Source organism: Lactuca virosa, chromosome 9, assembly GCF_052849685.1.
Source record: "Lactuca virosa cultivar CGN04683 chromosome 9, Lactuca_virosa_CGN04683_v6, whole genome shotgun sequence".
Lineage (NCBI taxonomy): Eukaryota > Viridiplantae > Streptophyta > Magnoliopsida > Asterales > Asteraceae > Lactuca > Lactuca virosa.
The window spans coordinates 202,670,436-202,689,007 of NC_136434.1; the positions used below are offsets into that span (position 1 = coordinate 202,670,436).

Sequence of the window (18,572 nt, forward strand, 5' to 3'; positions counted from 1 at the left end):
CAATGAATCTAATTTGGAATACTCAAACACATCCATGATGGCAGAATTATGTATAAGCTTGGATTGAAATAGATTTCGGGACAATATGAACAAACCAATGGAATACTTTGTAGTTGAGCAATTTATGAGTAAAGGAAGTTCATAACATGAATGGATACTCTTTGATTGATTTGAATTCAAAATATAAGGTGTTGCTTGATTCCTATATTGATATATGGAGTTATTGGTCATAAGTGCATTTTGAGAAATGTGTTTATAACACAAGCTGATTGACATATTAGAAGTTAATGACATTCGTGAACATGAATTAACACTCTAGAGATTATAGTGGAACATAAATATGAAGGAATGCTAGTAAATCTCTACCTCTAGTAAGTGTTTTGGCCCGAGGGTAATTTGGGAACATGGAATGGAATTGAGGATTCCATAGCTATATTGGGTATTTACAATGAGATTAATTGTGGTTTCATGTACTTGACAACTTTCATATGCGTATCACATGAGTTAGGAACAACATATGTGAATTTTAGAATGTAAAATTGGAAATTAGACTAATTAAAATTTCATTTGAACTTAAGGATCATTATATCCTTAATGGTTTCAATGAGAACTTAATGGATTAAGTGGACTATTTAAGATGATAAAACACCTCCTAATCGTGTGTGAAAACCTATACAAATTGTACAAAGTGATTTTGAAATGGGTCTTTAAGAACTATGCAAAGTAGAGTGTTATCTTGAGAAAAAAATGAGTTAAGAAATGGTGTAACCACGTGAACATGACCCATGTTCTCCAAGGCATAATGAACACGACCTGTGTTCCACCCTATTAAATTTTGCATACAGACTTGGATTTATGCACGGTTTTCGACTATGTTTTTCATAAGTCATGAGTTAAATCTATAAAATTTAGTAATGGAACCCTTGAAGGGTATTTTGGTTATTTTATTCTCTTTCGCCTACTTGTTATACATGTGGTGTTTGAGAGTGTTGCTCTAAGGAAAGGAACTAGAAGAAGACTAGCTAATCATTGTGTGATTAAAGTAAGTACGTGTCACACCCCAAAACCAAGAACGGAGGAAACGTTCTGGGGCGGAGGACGTCATGTAAAGTATCACAACAGTGTAAAGTAGTAAACAAGCAACAACATCATCCATTGCATTAATAGTAAAATTTTAATACATGTGTGTTCTTTCATAGTATAAGACATGATAATAAGAAATCAAAATAAAAGACGAGTCTTGACTGCTCCGTCTTCTCAAAACCTGGTCATCGTACCTGTCTACTGGTGATCTGAGAATACAAGTTATTTTGAAAGTGTAGATCAGCATTTAAGCTGGTGAATTCATATGTATTTTAGTGTCATTGATTTGTAAAACTGTAACGAAAAGACCTGTAAATGTTTTATGAAAAGTTTGTATAAGTATGAAAACCCTAGAAAATCCCATATTTCCTATTAGTATAAAAAGCAGTCTTCTATCAAGACCCGACTGTTTTGAAGGTTTGTACCTCTGCAAAAATGAAGGTTTTTCCCCTGTATAACTATTATTATCTAAATATATTTATACATAAATGTTTATGTGATAAAATCACAAAGTAACTGTAATAGGGAAAATAATATTCTACCTCAGCAGTGACACTGCTGGCTATAAAGTGATTAAAACACAGACTCCAGGTGGTATTAAATGAACAATACGCCTAGGAGAGTCTCAATGAATGAAATGCAGACTCCAGGTGGTATTAAATTAACAATACACGGAGAGTCTAAATGAATGAAATGCAGACTCCAGGTGGTATTAAATGAACAATATGCCTCGAAGAGTCTAAATGAATGAAATGCAGACTCCAGGTGTAAGATGGTCAGTCCCGTGGGGAGTAGTGTATGTACTAGTTCATCTTCATATAGTATACAATAATGTCTCTTCATATAGTGTGTAGTATATTTGTATAGACTCATGAATGAACTGACTCTTGTGTGATTCCTTGCACTAGGAATAGTAAATAGTATCTCCTAAACTATACCCATTATAGTTACTAGTAATGTATGTATATGAATAAATGAAAGTATGCCTTTGCTACCCAAAGGTACTGAACTGACTGATAGAAATTTTTATGTCTACATATGTATACATAATATATAACTAATATTTAGACGACCTTCGGACAAGTAACCTATACCCTAAGGCCACATCCAAACAAGGAAAAGGAATTAAAGCGAGTTAGCAGTCCCGAGTCCTTTAAACATTACTTATATAACTATACATATATAGGCATGTATTTAACACTATAAAAGTTTAAAAGAAGTTTTGTAAAACATTTGAAGAGTTTAATAATAAAAATCGATGACTTGAAGTCAATTTATAAAACGATTTAAAAGCGGTTTGTTGATATAAACAGTTTGAAGTATATGAAACCTTTGTTTGAAACATAGTTATAACAGAATTTGAAAGGAAAGATTTAGTGTAGAAAACAAGTTTGATAAAGAGTTTAACGTGTAAAAGCGTTTGGGAAATCTTTTTGAAACAGTTTGCTGGGTAAACAGCTAAAAGTGTAGCAAATCCACATTTTGATAGTTATTAATCACATGTGATTGATATAATAACTATAATGATGCAACTTGTATCCCCCCATAAAAGCATTTAAAACATTTAAAAGGTTGATTAAGGGGTATGAACTCACTTGCAGTGAGTGGTTTGGATGGAAGTGTCGGATAGGATGCTAAGTGTCAAGTGAGGACTTGAACACACACACGGATCCTATTTAACATGTAATGATACATATATGTATCCAATTAGTCATTTAACAACCAATTTATCAAGTAAAGACACCCTAATACATGGATAACACTTTGATTCAAGTGCTAGGAGTGCTAAAGGGTTGTATCTAAAGAGAGTATGGCCTCACATTGGAGTTTACTTCCCATATGGTAACAACACATGAGTTTACGGCCCATGGTCATTTCCCCCATGAGTTTACGGCCGTAAACTCATGGTAATTAGTACCATTTTGAGTTTTAAGGTATTATAATACACAAGGAAGTGATCTATACTTGTATCCAAGGCTTAGGAAAGGACTAGGGCTTAAAATAGCCCTTCATTGGAGTTTACGGTTTTGGGACCAACTCCCATGGAGTTTACGGTCGTAAACCCATGAGTTTACGGCCGTAAACTCGTGGTAACTCATACCATTTCGTGGTTTAAGGTCTTTAGCTCATGCATGCAAGGTTCTAGTGCAATATCCAAGCCCTAGAAGGTAATGGTGGCACTTATGCACCACTTGATGGTGTTTACGGTTCAAGGAGATGCCTTGACCGTAAACCCATGTGTTCTTGATGTTTTTCCATGGTTTAACAAGTATCCTAAGCAAATAACTAGATAGGAGGAGTGTACTTACTTATAGGAAGCTTGTAAGAGAGTTTAAGGTCCAAGAACACTAGTGTGTGTTCTTGGTGTTCTTGGTGAAATGAAGAACACTTGAAGATCTACACAAATGGAATGATATCATGGATGAAATCATGTAAGATCACTAGATGATGAAGGATATCAACTAATTAAGGCAAGAAACACTTACAAATTTGAAGATCAAGAAGGAAAATCAGATGATACTTGAGAGGATTTTGAGTTCTAGTCTTGAAAATGTGAAAAAGTGATAAAAATGACTAAGTGTCACATTTATACTCCTTAGAGTTTACGGCCATAAACACTATGTTTGGGCCGTAAACTCCAAACTCTTGGAGTTTTGAGACTTTATTGATGCACAATAAACCCTAGAGTATCCTCTCTCCAGTTATCTCTTGAAGTACTAAGCTTTAAAACACTCAAACTGATTCCAAAAAGCTTAAAAGTTAGCAGAAAGAATTCTGACTTCTATTGAAGTGAGTGGTTGTACAGAATAGAAATTTTTGGCTGTCACATCATCCCCCCGTTAGAAGGAATTTCGTCCCGAAATTAGAGTTTAAGCAAATAAGTAGTTACAAATAACTAAGAAAAAGACGAGGATATTTCAGTTTCATCTGATCCTCTTGCTCCCAAGTGAATTCAGGTCCTCGGTTGGCGTTCGAGCGAACCTTCACTATCGGGATACGGCTTTGTTTCTTTTGCTTGACCTCCCGGTCCAAGATCTCCACAGGTTCTTCCACGAAGTTGAGGCTCTCGTTGATCTCGATCTCGTCGAGTGGGATTACAAGAGTCTCGTCGGACAGACACTTTTTCAAGTTCGTGACGTGGAAAGTAGAAAGTACGTTACTGAGTTCGCGGGGTAAGTTGAGTCTGTAAGCTACAGGGCCGATTCTGGCGAGAATCTCGGAAAGCCCTTCGTAACTTTTCTGTCGGACTCTAGAGGCTTTCAATCGTCCATTAATCTGAACGATCCTCTCTATCGATTCCCTCTAACTCTAGATCGTGTATTGCATAGCTGGCTTCGAGTGTCTTAAGCTGACGGAAGGCATAGGTAATGGCTTTACCTTATTGCATCAATATGCAACTGAGCCCTAGATTCGGATGCATCGCAATAGATTACAAAGTCTTCTATTCCTTTTTGGGAGGGATGGTATTGGTGCGGTGCACAAGGCTCGATTTAGCGTTTGGGATGCTCTCTCTTGCTTCTCTTCTCAGTCAAAGGCCACTCCCTTCTGGGTCAAAGTTGTAAGGGGCTTCGCGAATCGTGAGAAGTTTGAAAGGACTTACTATAGTAGTCTGCGAGACCTAGAAATTTAAGAATTTATGTAGGTGTCTTCGGATCTGACCATTCTCAATGGCCTGGATTTTGGAAGTGTCTACATGAATTCCCTCTTCACTAACAACGTGAGACAGGAATTTGACCCTTCGAATCCAAACTTGCCTTTAAGAGAATTTCGCGTAGAGCTTCTCTATTCGAAATGTTTCCAAGACCTGCTGAAGATGTTGACTATGCTCTTCCTTACTACGAGAGTGGATAAGTATGTCATCGATGAAGACGATGACGAGCTGATCCAAGTAAGGACGACACACCCTATTCATTAAATCTATGAATACTGCGGGCGCGTTTGTTAATCCGAACGGCATCACTACGACTTCGTAGTGTCCATAACGAGTTCGGAAGGCTGTCTTCGGAACACCCTCCCTTAATATTTGTAGTTGGTGATACCCGGATCTTGGATCGACTTTTGAAAACAAGTTCGCCCCTTTTCAGTTGATCAACTAAATCATCTAAGAGGCAAAGGGTAACAATTTTTGATGGTTAGTTTGTTGAGCTCCCTGTAGTCGATGCACATATGAAATGATCCGTCTTTCTTCTTGACAAACAAGACCGGAGTTCCCCAGGGTGAGAAGCTTGGTCTTATAAAGCCCTTGCTGAGCAGTTCGTTAAGTTGATCGGACAGTTCTTGCATCTATGTAGGTGCTAGACGATAGGGCGATTTGGCTACTGGGGTAGCCCGTGGGCTAAGTTGATTCTGAACTCGACTTGACGTTGTGGGGGTAATCCTGGGAGTTTTCTGCTCTATCTGAATCTCTTGTTTCGATTGGCGGGAAAGGCATATGATTGGCTCCGTAGTTTATTCACATGGTAGTACGATCACTCGTATACCTGAGCAGTTTTCGTCGTGAAGTTCTTTTTAGAAGTCATATTTGGTTCATCAATCACAGCTTCGTGTACACGAGTCATATATAATTAAGATTGAAAAGGCCGTCGAATAACTGATTCTTCTCTAAGCTCACATCCAAACAAGGAAAAGAAGTTAGAGCGGAGTCATCAATTCTAAGCCTGTAGAACCTTGATTATATACCACCATTGCGTATACATTCCTCAGCGATAGATTAACCATATGGGTCTTCAGATTGAACTTGACGTACTGCACGAGTGGTTTTCCAGGGAGATTTCTTCGGGAAGGATACGAAACATAAGATACCCTTCGCATGAGTAACTCGGAATTCTGGAATGGCGGTTTCGCTAGGAAGGAGACTATGGGGAAAACGATTTTCGCACGAGACTGACATTGTGAGGATCGAATTGACTCTTGTTACATGATACTGTCGGACTACTTGAAATAAAGGCGCTAGATTAGATTATAACGGTGTTACAAAACATAATGGTGCAACCTAACAGAGTTTCAGTACTTTAGCTTATCTTACAAGACTGCTGCTGCGAACAAGGTATACTACAAAAGCAAGTACACGCAGCACGAGAGTCCCTTGACTGACAGGATCTCACAAAAGATACGACTCGGGTTGCACTAGTTTTTAACAGTTTATAAATCTAATATAACGAAAACGCCCTAGAATTTTAACGTGGGTCCGGAGTAGTCTCCCCCTCAGCAGTGATCCTTAGTATTTTCCCGTCCGCGCCAGAGTTCTTTGTTATGGGGCAATCCTTCTTAAGATGTCCTATCTCACCGCATAAATGGAAAATCTGGCTTGCAGCAGCGTCGGTGGTGGATGTGAAGCGTCGGGTCGGAGTTATGTGGACACGGTTGCTTTCGTCGCTCCTCCTTTTCGAACAATTCCTTTGAAAGTGTCCGATTTCACCGCAACAATAGCAAGCCTGGTTGACTCCGATGTCAGGGACTTGAGTGATGGGTCGTGCCGGTGCTCCACAGCTACGAGCATGGTGCCCTATTTTGTGGCAATTACTGCATTGCATTTCATGGCAAGCCCCATTATGATGAAAGCTACACTTGTCACACTTCGGAAGTTTTCCCTCGTATGGTCTGATCGGTGCTGGGATGGCAGGGGTTGCCACCTGTTGCTGTTGCATGGCAAGTCTTTGGGATCGCTTGCGCTCCTTTTGGGCTTGACGCTTTCATTTCCTATTCTCAGTTTTACGGCTTTGCAAGTCTGTGACTATTATCATTTGTTGGCTTCCCGGATCGATACAACGATCGGAATTGTCAACCCCCTTGCCAGCCTTGCTTGCATTGTTAGCGCTGAGGTTTGCAAGGACAGCTGCCACTGTAGCTGTTACCGCGGTTTGGAATGTAGCGGCGTCGATATGAAGGATAGGGGTTTCGTTGCTCGGCTGACTATTTCTGGATGACGACATGATTCTGTTATACGAAAGAAAATGAGTTTGTGAGTGATTATGGTTGAATCTAGATGTAATTCGATCATCCATGTAAAGAGTAGGAGTAAGTTCTCGAGGGTTTGACCTACATCCCTATGATGCAGTCCTAGTAAAGAGTAGAAGTAAGTTCATAGAATGGTTATAAGATGATTGCTATTCAACCTTCGACAAGAATTGGAAGTGATCCCTGACCTAAATTACCATAGCTCAATAACTTGACTAGAGTGAGTTTCAGATAAAAATCTAACAATAGTAGGATGAAAGTATTTGAACAAAGATTGACACAGAAATTAGCCGACTGTCCATATCATCAATATTTAGGATGTAATAAGTTCGGGAAAATTTGACCTTGTAGTAGGTCTTACATCATATATGGAGTAGAAAAGTTTTGACAGCATACAGGCCTAACTAAAAGTACTTACGGTACTGGGGTAGTTACATAGAAAAGTTCTACATAGGGCATAGACAGGAAAACGATTCCTTATAACAAGGAAGGAAAGATAAAGCATCTCCTACTGGTGACGGTCTTCCCTTGGGTGAACCCTTAGTTCAGCCAGTTGACGCTCCATATCAAGTAGGTGCCTTTCGTACACCCTCTGGCGTACTCGGAGCTCTACGACTTCGGCTCAAGTTTTAGCTAGTGCTTGCAGCAGAGCCTCGTGGTCTCTCTCAGATCTCTCACGAGCATTTTCAAGGTGAGCAATGCGGATGGTATGCATTCATGCATTGGCATCAACCTCTGCGATACGATGGAGAGCTGTCCTGCCCTGGATTTCGTTTCGGGCAACCCTGCGGACCAGGATTGGCAGAACCCTGTCTACTGAGCTTCCCTCGCTCAGGTTATAGAAGCTTCGGTCTCTGTTAAATGGCATAGGTTGATCTTGCTCTTCGCTCCATGTCTCCAAACATTCTACCCAAGGAGGCGTCGGGCCTTGAAAAGCCGGACGAGGGTTAGGATTTAGGACAGGAGCCACCGGGGGTAGGTTCTCAACTTCAGGCTCGGAGTCAGAACCATCTGCAAAGCCTTCAGCCCGGTGATCATCCACAGGGATTGGATGATCAGTTTCTGGCTCTGCTTCAAACCCTCCCCCATTATCTTGGTTAGGGAAGTACAAGTCGTCGTGGGGATGGAATCCAGCCATGTTATCTACGCGAGAAAAGGGATAAAGAAATAATTACTAGACGTACTATCTAGATAATTATAAGATAATCTTCATCAGTTACTTCAATATTTGTAAAGTGCATACCAGTTATATGTAATCAAAACAGGATAGGCCTTCGAATAAGTGACCTTAACTCCAAATTCACAAGGAACAGGGAGTAAAGCAAAATTTCACAGATTCTAAGTCTATGTCATCCTAGTTACATATAACCTTAGTGTATCCACTTAGCAACTATTGACTATTAATGAAGATCTTTAGTTCTCAACTAAGTAATTATAGTAACACAAAAATACTCCTAATGTCTTCATTGTAGTAGTGTTGGTAAGTTTTTAGACTTGTTGCCATATCACAACCATTCTTGGGCATATGCTAATCACTCCTCGGACCAGCATAGTTGATCAGGCTATGCCACTCCCAGGACTGACCATACATCCCCGAGCTTACTTGTGATATTCAACAATCGTAATACTTTCGTTTTTGTCATTGTGACACTGATTTTAGTATGAATGCAGGCATGTATACTTAGTTAAATATTTTATTATTTAAAAGTATTAACTCTTGGTCAAAGTATTTTAATCCCATTGTATTTATAGTCTGTATATCTTTTATGGGTTGATATACTCAATTCACTATAAACAATGCTCTGATACCAATCTGTCACACCCCAAAACCAAGAACGGCGGAAATGTTCTGGGGCGGAGGACGTCCTGTAAAGTATCACAACAGTGTAAAGTAGTAAACAAGCAACAACATCATCCATTGCATTAATAGTAAAATTTTAATACATGTGTGTTCTTTCATAGTATAAGACATGATAATAAGAAATCAAAATAAAAGACGAGTCTTGACTGCTCCGTCTTCTCAAAACCTGGTCATCGTACCTGTCTACTGGTGACCTAAGAATACAAGTTATTTTGAAAGTGTAGATCAGCATTTAAGCTGGTGAATTCATAAGTATTTTAGTGTCATTGATTTGTAAAACTGTAACGAAAAGACTTGTAAATGTTTTATGAAAAGTTTGTATAAGTATGAAAACTCTAGAAAATCCCATATTTCCTATTAGTATAAAAAGCAGTCTTCTATCAAGACCCGACTGTATTGAAGGTTTGCACCTCTGCAAAAATGAAGGTTTTTCCCCTGTATAACTATTATTATCTAAATATATTTATACATAAATGTGTATGTGATAAAATCACAAAGTAACTGTAATAGGGAAAATAATATTCTACCTCAGCAGTGACACTGTTGGCTATAAAGTGATTAAAACACAGACTCTAAGTGGTATTAAACGAACAATACGCCTCGGAGAGTCTAAATGAATGAAATGCAGACTCCAGGTGGTATTAAATGAACAATACGCCTCAGAGAGTCTAAATGAATGAAATGCAGACTCCAGGTGTAAGATGGTCAGTCCCGTGGGGAGTAGTGTATGTACTAGTTCATCTTCATATAGTATACAATAGTGTCTCTTCATATAGTGTGTAGTATATTTGTATAGACTCATGAATGAAATGACTCTTGTGTGATTCCTTGCACTAGGAATAGTAAATAGTATCTCCTAAACTATACCCATTATAGTTACTAGTAATGTATGTATATGAATAAATGAAAGTATGCCTTTGCTACCCAAAGGTACTGAACTGACTGATAGAACTTTTTAAGTCTACATATGTATACATAATATATAACTAATATTTAGATGACCTTCGGACAAGTAACCTATACCCTAAGGCCACATCCAAACAAGGAAAAGGAATTAAAGCGAGTTAGCAGTCCCGAGTCCTTTAAACATTACTTATATAACTATACATATATAGGCATGCATTTAACAATATAAAAGTTTAAAAGAAGTTTTGTAAAACATTTGAAGAGTTTAATAATAAAAATCGATGACTTGAAGTCAATTTATAAAACGATTTAAAAGCGATTTGTTGATATAAACAATTTGAAGTATATGAAACCTTTGTTTGAAACATAGTTATAACAGAATTTGAAAGGAAAGATTTAGTGTAGAAAACAAGTTTGATAAAGAGTTTAACGTGTAAAAGCGTTTGGGAAATCTTTTTGAAACAGTTTGCTGGGTAAACAGCTAAAAGTGTAGCAAATCCACATTTTGATAGTTATTAATCACATGTGATTGATATAATAACTATAATGATGCAACTTGTATCCCCCCCCCCCATAAAAGCATTTAAAACATTTAAAAGGTTGATTAAGGGGTATGAACTCACCTGCAGTGACTGGTTTGGATGGAAGTGTCGGATAGGATGCTAAGTGTCAAGTGAGGACTTGAACACACACACGGATCCTATTTAACATGTAATGATACATATATGTATCCAATTAGTCATTTAACAACCAATTTATCAAGTAAAGACACCCTAATACATGGATACCACTTTGATTCAAGTGCTAGGAATGCTAAAGGGTTGTATCTAAAGAGAGTATGGCCTCACATTGGAGTTTACTTCCCATATGGTAACAACACATGAGTTTACGGCCCATGGTCATTTCCCCCATGAGTTTACGGCCGTAAACTCATGGTAATTAGTACCATTTTGAGTTTTAAAGTCTTATACTACACAAGGAAGTGATCTATACTTGTATCCAAGGCTTAGGAAAGGAATAGGGCTTAAAATGGTCCTTCATTAGAGTTTACGGTTTTGGGACCGACTCCCATGGAGTTTACGGTCGTAAAACCCATGAGTTTACGGCCGTAAACTCATGGTAACTCCTACCATTTCGTGGTTTAAGGTCTTTAGCTCATGCATGCAAGGTTCTAGTCCAATATCCAAGCCCTAGAAGGTAATGGTGGCACTTATGCACCACTTGATGGTGTTTACGGTTCAAGGAGATGCCTTGACCGTAAACCCATGTGTTCTTGGGTGTTCTTGATGTTTTTCCATGGTTTAACAAGTATCCTAAGCAAATAACTAGATAGGAGGAGTGTACTTACTTATAGGAAGCTTGTAAGAGAGTTTAAGGTCCAAGAACACTAGTGTGTGTTCTTGGTGTTCTTGGTGAAATGAAGAACACTTGAAGATCTACAAAAATGGAATGATTTCATGGATGAAATCATTTAAGATCACTAGATGATGAAGGATATCAACTAATTAAGGCAAGAAACACTTATAAAGTTGAAGATCAAGAAGGAAATTCGGATGATACTTGAGAGGATTTCGAGTTCTAGTCTTGAAAATGTGAAAAAGTGATAAAAATGACTAAGTGTCACATTTATACTCCTTAGAGTTTACGGCCGTAAACACTATGTTTGGGCCATAAACTCCAAACTCTTGGAGTTTTGAGACTTTATTGATGCACAATAAACCCTAGAGTATCCTCTCTCCAGTTATCTCTTGAAGTACTAAGCTTTAAAACACTCAAAATGATTCCAAAAAGCTTAAAAGTTAGCAGAAACAGTTCTGACTTCTATTGAAGTGAGTGGTTGTACAGAATAGAAATTTTGGGTTGTCACAGTACGTGTTAGCATTTTCCCACTTTGGGGTACATGGAAAAATGATTTTATTATAAAAAAATTCCAATGCTTTGATATATGAAACGTTTTGAAATGAAAGTGTTAAATGCTTTTGGAAAGAATATTTTGAAAGAATGCCTTGAAGGCTAGAATGTTTTTGAAATCAAAGAATATTTTGGAAGAACGGATGTTTTGATAATGTGTTTGAAATGTTTAAAATACAGATGATTTAATTTTGAAATGAGTATTTTGATACTAACTTATGAAATGTGTAAACATGGAAACTGATGAAAAGAATTCAAAAGTAATGAAAATTAATATATTGCTCGAGCCATGATATCCCCGTAACGGGATATAGAGGAATCTAGCGGGGTGATGCCTCCCTGATATTGCTATAATTATACATATATTTATGCATTATTTAATACATTTTAGCTATAATTTGGTTAAATACAAATATATTTGGTACTTATAGATTATAAATTCTATTTTGTAGTCAAAGAAGTACATTCTGAAGAAAAAGGACCAAAACTGAAGAAAGATGGAAACTTGTAGGATGGTGCATGTATCAAGTAGAAGAAAAGAAGAATCGTGTATGAAAGATTTTTCCACGGCGTGGAGATAAGAACCTTCTCGATGAACCGGTGATGAGGCTTGTGAAATACGTGTTTGAGATGTTTTCCACAGCATGGAGAACATATGGCCACAACGTGGAAGCTAACTTTTTGGCAAGTATATACATATCCATAATTAGGTCAAATCCGAGGAGGAGCAGTTGTTTTCTTCAACCAAAAGCAACCAAAAACCTTTGAGAAAATCCTTGAAGGCCTTATTTCGATTGAAGAACAAGAGTTAGAGAGAGTGAAGTAAAGATTAATCATAAATCGTTCGGTTTGCCTAGTTTTTACTATGTTTAATCTAGTTAACTTTGTGATTATGTGTGTTTCTACTTTAATCATGGGCTAATAACCCTTTACTTTTGTTTAGATTAGATGAACCATAATACTATGTGTTAATTTCTACTTTTATGGATTATTGAAGTTAGTTTTAGCTTGCGTGTGATAGATCATTACCCAAGCATGTTAAAGTTTCAATTTTTATTTCCTTGTCCTCAATTTTTGTATAGTTAGATGGTCATTGATTGCATGAACTTGTTTTCCTAGTTGTTTATGATCATTAAATTGCTAGAGATAGAGATTGATCAAATCGTAATATAGGTGGTAAAGTTATTTTCTTAACTATGTTAGAGAGCATTGTTACATCGTAATATGTGCTTGCTTGTTTATCTTGATCATAGATAGATAAATTTTAGATCTAATCATTCATAGTTCAAATATATCTTAAAATCAATTTGGTGTTCTTAATTTACATGATCATTGTGGTTAAAGTTCATTAATTGACATATGCTAGTTAATCTGATCATGATAACTAGTAACCTCTAATTTGGTAACCAACGAAATTAATTCATTGTCTTGAAATTAACCATAGGAAAAAGGGGGACTCGAAGCTAAATGAAAGTATTGTTGGGTACAAAGTTAACCATGTATGACTTTGTAAATGGTTTGACTTTTGTAGACCCACTTGCATGTGGTAAATTAGCCTTGTGACATGAGAGATAGAGAGAGAGAGACATGTAAACACCTCTATATAAGGTGGGTTCATACCACTTATAGAGGTGTGCTTGAGAGATGTAACATTGTGAGTGTTAGTGTGTGTTAATTATGTAGATTTAGATCTAGATCCTTTTTTGTAACACCTTACATAATCGAATGCATCTCTTAAACACCGAAATCACCGTGTTCTTTGTGTGTTCTTTAATTCTGCATGCCAAACCAATGTTAATAATTCACATCATATGATATCAGAGCGGGTCTTCGAAGATCAACATGATATTTTGAAGAAACGATTCTTGGTTTGGCTACATTCAACACAATTGGAACGTTTATGGTTGGAATCGTTTGATACAAGTTGAATATGGGTTGTGGATGTCGAAATGTTGTTTGATTTGGGTTTAATTTCAAAAATTGCTTGAAGTTGGGTTCATGATGTCGAAGGCTATGACCTTAATGTCGAATGAAACTTGATATGTGAACAAGCAAAATTCGCTATGGGTCATGGTTTGGAGTTTTGCTTTGGTTTGATAGCTTGAATGTCTAATTGACATTCGTTGACTCTTAAAGGATTGGGAGCAAATTCTCTTTGTCGATGATCGAAGGATGTGTGCTTAGAAATAAAATGGGTTAATGGTTTGAGAACGAAGGACGGTTGAAGATTTTGATGTTTATCGACTGAAAAACGAAGGCTGTGAAATTGATACTTGGCGAACAGACTGGGATTTTGGTGTCATGATTTCGAAAGTTTCACAGTGAATAGATGTCGATGATTTTGGAACTGGGACGTAAAATCGAAATTTTGATGGCAATAGTTGTGGGACATGATTTCGAAGGTTTTGTCAACAAACTGGTTTGGCTGTTGCTTGAGTACATACTTTCGAAGATTTTGGAGTAGAGAGTAAGAGGCAAATTTCAAAGGTTTTTGATGAATTGGGTTAAAAGTTTCGAAAGTTTGGTTGTGAGAACGGGTATCGACTAATGAAGATTTTGATAGTTTAATTTCGACAGTTTGATAACGAGTTGGGAAGGAGACGGTACCGTAATGAATTGGAGAAGAAAACAAACATCTTTCGAAATTGGTCCCTGTAGTTTCAAAGATATGGCATAAATGGTCAAATTTTAGGCATTTTGGAGCATTGTGAAGAATTTTCGCTATGAGCCCCTAAAGTTTCAGACTTGTGTCAGTTTATACCCATATTTATACCCATATTCGACATTGGGTATAATTTCGACATTTTGAAGCATTGTTAAGAAGTTTCACTTTTAGTCCCTATAGTTAATGCTGATTGACGCTTTCTACCCAGTTTCGTAAATGGGGGAGAGTTTCGCATTTTTGGATGTTTTGGGAGCACCAGGTCACTGTAGAATTTTGAAATTGTCAATTTCTACCCAAATTTGCAAAATTTAGTCAAAGACGGTCCGTAAACGAAACTAAAAATTAAAGATTTTTTGGATTTTCCGGATTGAATCAAAATGTTTATGCCATGTGTTAAGGGGGAGTTTTGGATAGAAAAATTCCGAATTGAGCGCTTTCTCATTCCCTTTTTGGTTTTATAATCATTTTTTTATTATAAAAAAGGGGAGAGATTTAGATATGGAAATTCGAAAGTTGAATTTTTCATATTATTCGAACTTGAAGACCGAAGTGACCTCGAGTATTTGAAGTTTATGAAATGATTCTATTGGAGATTCGGAAGTGATTTCAGTTCATGATGGGTTTGGACTTATTGAAGATTTTTTGGAGTGTGCATTTATGCTCAACTTTTGGGTCATTTTTTGGAGATTTGGATACTCCTAACTATCCGTTGATGCTTGGTTCGTATGGTATCACATTCTAGAACCCAAATTGAAGAATCATGGAAGAATTGAAGATTTGATGTTCATTTCTACATGTGTCATGTGTGAGGCTTGGTTCACGTAGTTGCTTGATTTTGGAAGATTTGAAGCGGGTCATCCATTCCTAACTTTGAGGGGGAGAATGTTGGGTACAAAATTATCCATGTATGACTTTGTAAATGGTTTGAATTTTGTAGACCCACTTGCATGTGGTAGATTAGCCTTGTGACATGATATATATATATATATATATATATATATATATATATATATATATATATATAGAGAGAGAGAGAGAGAGAGAGAGAGAGAGAGAGAGAGAGATATAAACACCTCTATATAAGGTGGGTTCATACCACTTATAGAGGTGTGCTTGAGAGATGTAACATTGAGAGTGTTAGTGTGTGTTAATTATGTAGATTTAGATCTAGATCCTTTTTTGTAACACCTTACATAATCAAATGCATCTCTTAAACACCAAAATCACTGTGTTCTTTGTGTGTTCTTTAATTCCGCATGCCAAACCAATGTTCATAATTCACATCAAGTATCTTTTAATTCTTGATCAAATCTCGTTTTCTAGTTGTTTACTTTAGTTTAAAGTTTTTTTAGCAGATTGCTTTAATTAAGTTTTTCTAGAACTTGAAAAATCAGATAAAAAACCACCCAACCAAAGTTGAGTTCTTTTAGATTAATTTTAGCATTTGTTTTTGTTAACTAGAATACCGTTCCCTGTGATCGACTCCTTAATTACGCTACTTTACTACTACGCGACTAGGTAGACTGCCTATTGTGTTTTAGCTGAGTTGAATAATTATGATATAAATTTAAAGCTTTTTAAGTGATATAAATAAAATACATCAAGTTTTTGGCATCGTTGCCGGGGAAATGCTTATTTTAGTTGAGATTTAATTTCTGTTAGTTAATCGATCCTTTTTGTGGTGTTAAATCCGCAAAAATTTATTTTTTTGTTTGTTTTTATTTTCTGTGATATTAGTTTACAAGGCGTGGCTATATCATTTCTACGGCGTGGAAACTGACATTCTCAGTTTCTTTTTTTGATTTCATTTTTGTTTTTTTTACGCATGTTTCTTTGTTTTGTTTCAGTAGTACATAACCAGGGGATCATCTTTTAAAACTTTGCGACCCTTCAACGATCCAGAATCTCAATTCCACAAGAAAAAGGACAAAAAGAAAGGCGAATCGAGCTGTGGTTTCAAGGTAGACAAAGTATCAACTTTCGAGAGATCTCCAGAAAAGAAAGGAATTGGGTACGAACCGAAAACATAAAGCGACTCAGAAGGGGATGAAAAAGTGAACCCGACAACACGATGGGGGACATAACAACCATGACAATGGAGGAGTATAATCGGCGTATGCGAGATGACAATGGTTCGGGTCTCGTAGGACATGAAATCCTAGTTGCAACAAATTTTGAGCTTAAGGGACACATCCTTAGCATGCTCAAGGAAATACCATTCTTTGAGAAGAACCATGAGGACGTATACAAGCACATTGACGAGGTGTTGGAGATAGCAAATTATTTTAATATTCCAAATGCTACCAAGGACGCGTTGATGTTAAGACTTCTTCCGATCACACTGAAGCACACGACAAAGGATTGGTTGAAATCACTTCCACTTGTAGCTATCACAACATGGGCAAATTTAACAACAAAATTTATTCAACAATTTAGTCCACCCTCGAAGATTGCTAAATTGAAGAAGAACATCATGAATTTCCAACAAAATGATAGGTAGTCGTTATATGAAGCTTGGGAGCGTTACAAGGGATTAATAAGAAATTGCCATCAACATGATTTGAATGTGCAACAAGAGATTACCACATTTTATGATGGGATAAATGTGAGTATGAGACAACTATTAGATTCTTAAGGTCCTATGACAAAGAAGAATGCCTCCACAAACAAAGCTCTTATTGAAGAATTTTCCAAGCAATCAAGGGAATACCACAACCTAATGGAGGATATTACTAGAGGAAAATCTAATAGATAAGGAGGTCAAGATAGTACTGCTTCTATAATTTCAAAGCTCGACACCATGGATAGTAGAATCACAAATATGGGGAAATCGATTCATGCAATTCAAGTTGGATGCGACAATTGTAGCGGGCCACATCTTACAAAAGATTGTGATTTGGAGAAGAACAAAAACAAGAAAGTTGAAGTGTGATATTAAAGTGGAGATAGGTTTGATGTAGATTGGAGAAAGCCAAGGAAAGAGCGGAAGCCCTATGAAGAGTATAGTAAGGAGAAAGAAGAAAAATACTGATAGCAAGGACGCGGTTTCTACCAAAAAGAACAAGTACAAGTCGAAAAGAAACCCGATATCGAATCGGTGTTGATTAGATTCATGGAGGCTAGTGAGAAGAGGCACACCAATACAGATGCCACCCTGAAAAATTAGCAAGCATCCATTGTGAACATCGAAACGCAAGTTAGGAAACTAGACAAGCTCATACACACACGTTTATCGGGAGTAACTTTGAATAATACCGAGAAAAACCCAAGGGCTCAAGTGTTGGCTGTTACAACTGAAGATCGAGATAAGTCAGACCCTCTAGTGCTCCTTGGGAAAGCCAAGAAGCACGTCGACCAACAGGCTGAAGGAAAAGAATCAAAATAGAAAACATGTTTTGTTCAGCTTCCACATCGTGGCGAGTATACTCCCACGACATAGCCGCTGGATTTTTTTTTCGAATCTACTCCCGTTAAACCATACCAGCCACCTCACAGATATCCGTCTGTAGTTAAACATAACCCATTGGATCAAGAACATAAGAATTTCATGGAGCAAGTGAAATCCCTTTGAATTAACATGCCATTTGTTGAGGTAATTGCAAAGATGCTTAAATACTAAAAATTACTCAAGGATATAATTAGAGACCAAAAGGAGTTGGATAATGTTTCAAAATTGATACTCAATTAAAAATGTCTGAATGCTGTTAAAGAAGGTATTCCAATCAAGATGGAAGATCCCGGGCATTTGACATTACCTTGTGAATTCGACAATTCAACAAAGCAAATGCCTTGGCCGATTCAGGAGCAAGTATAAATCTAATGCCTTACTCTTTCTGCAAAAAGTTGGATTCATTGGAACTAAAGACCACTAGAATGGCTATCCACATGGCAGATCGTTCAATCACATACCTTCGTAGGATTATTGAAGACTTGTTGGTTAAAGTCGGGAAATTTGTATTTCCATTGGATTTTGTAGTTTTAGATATGAAGGAAGATGAGGAATTGCCCATAATCTTAGGACGACCTTTCCTAAGCACCACACATGCTTTGGTAGACATCCATGATTCGAAACTCACGCTACGAGTTGGAGACGAAGAAATAACTTTTGGAGTCGAGGAGAAGTCCATTAACTTGGAAGCCAATAATGATGTTTTCTTTATGGAGGAAGTAGATGAAGGGATGAAAAGG

At 37.1% G+C, this 18,572-nt stretch overlaps 1 non-coding gene across 1 annotated transcript; it reads right to left on the reverse strand.

Moving 5' to 3' along the window:
- Positions 1-16,839: 16,839 nt before the first annotated feature.
- On the reverse strand, positions 16,840-16,946 carry LOC145141666 (small nucleolar RNA R71). Its single transcript, XR_013722860.1, has one exon. It is a non-coding gene; the product is annotated as a small nucleolar RNA R71 (small nucleolar RNA).
- Positions 16,947-18,572: the final 1,626 nt, after the last annotated feature.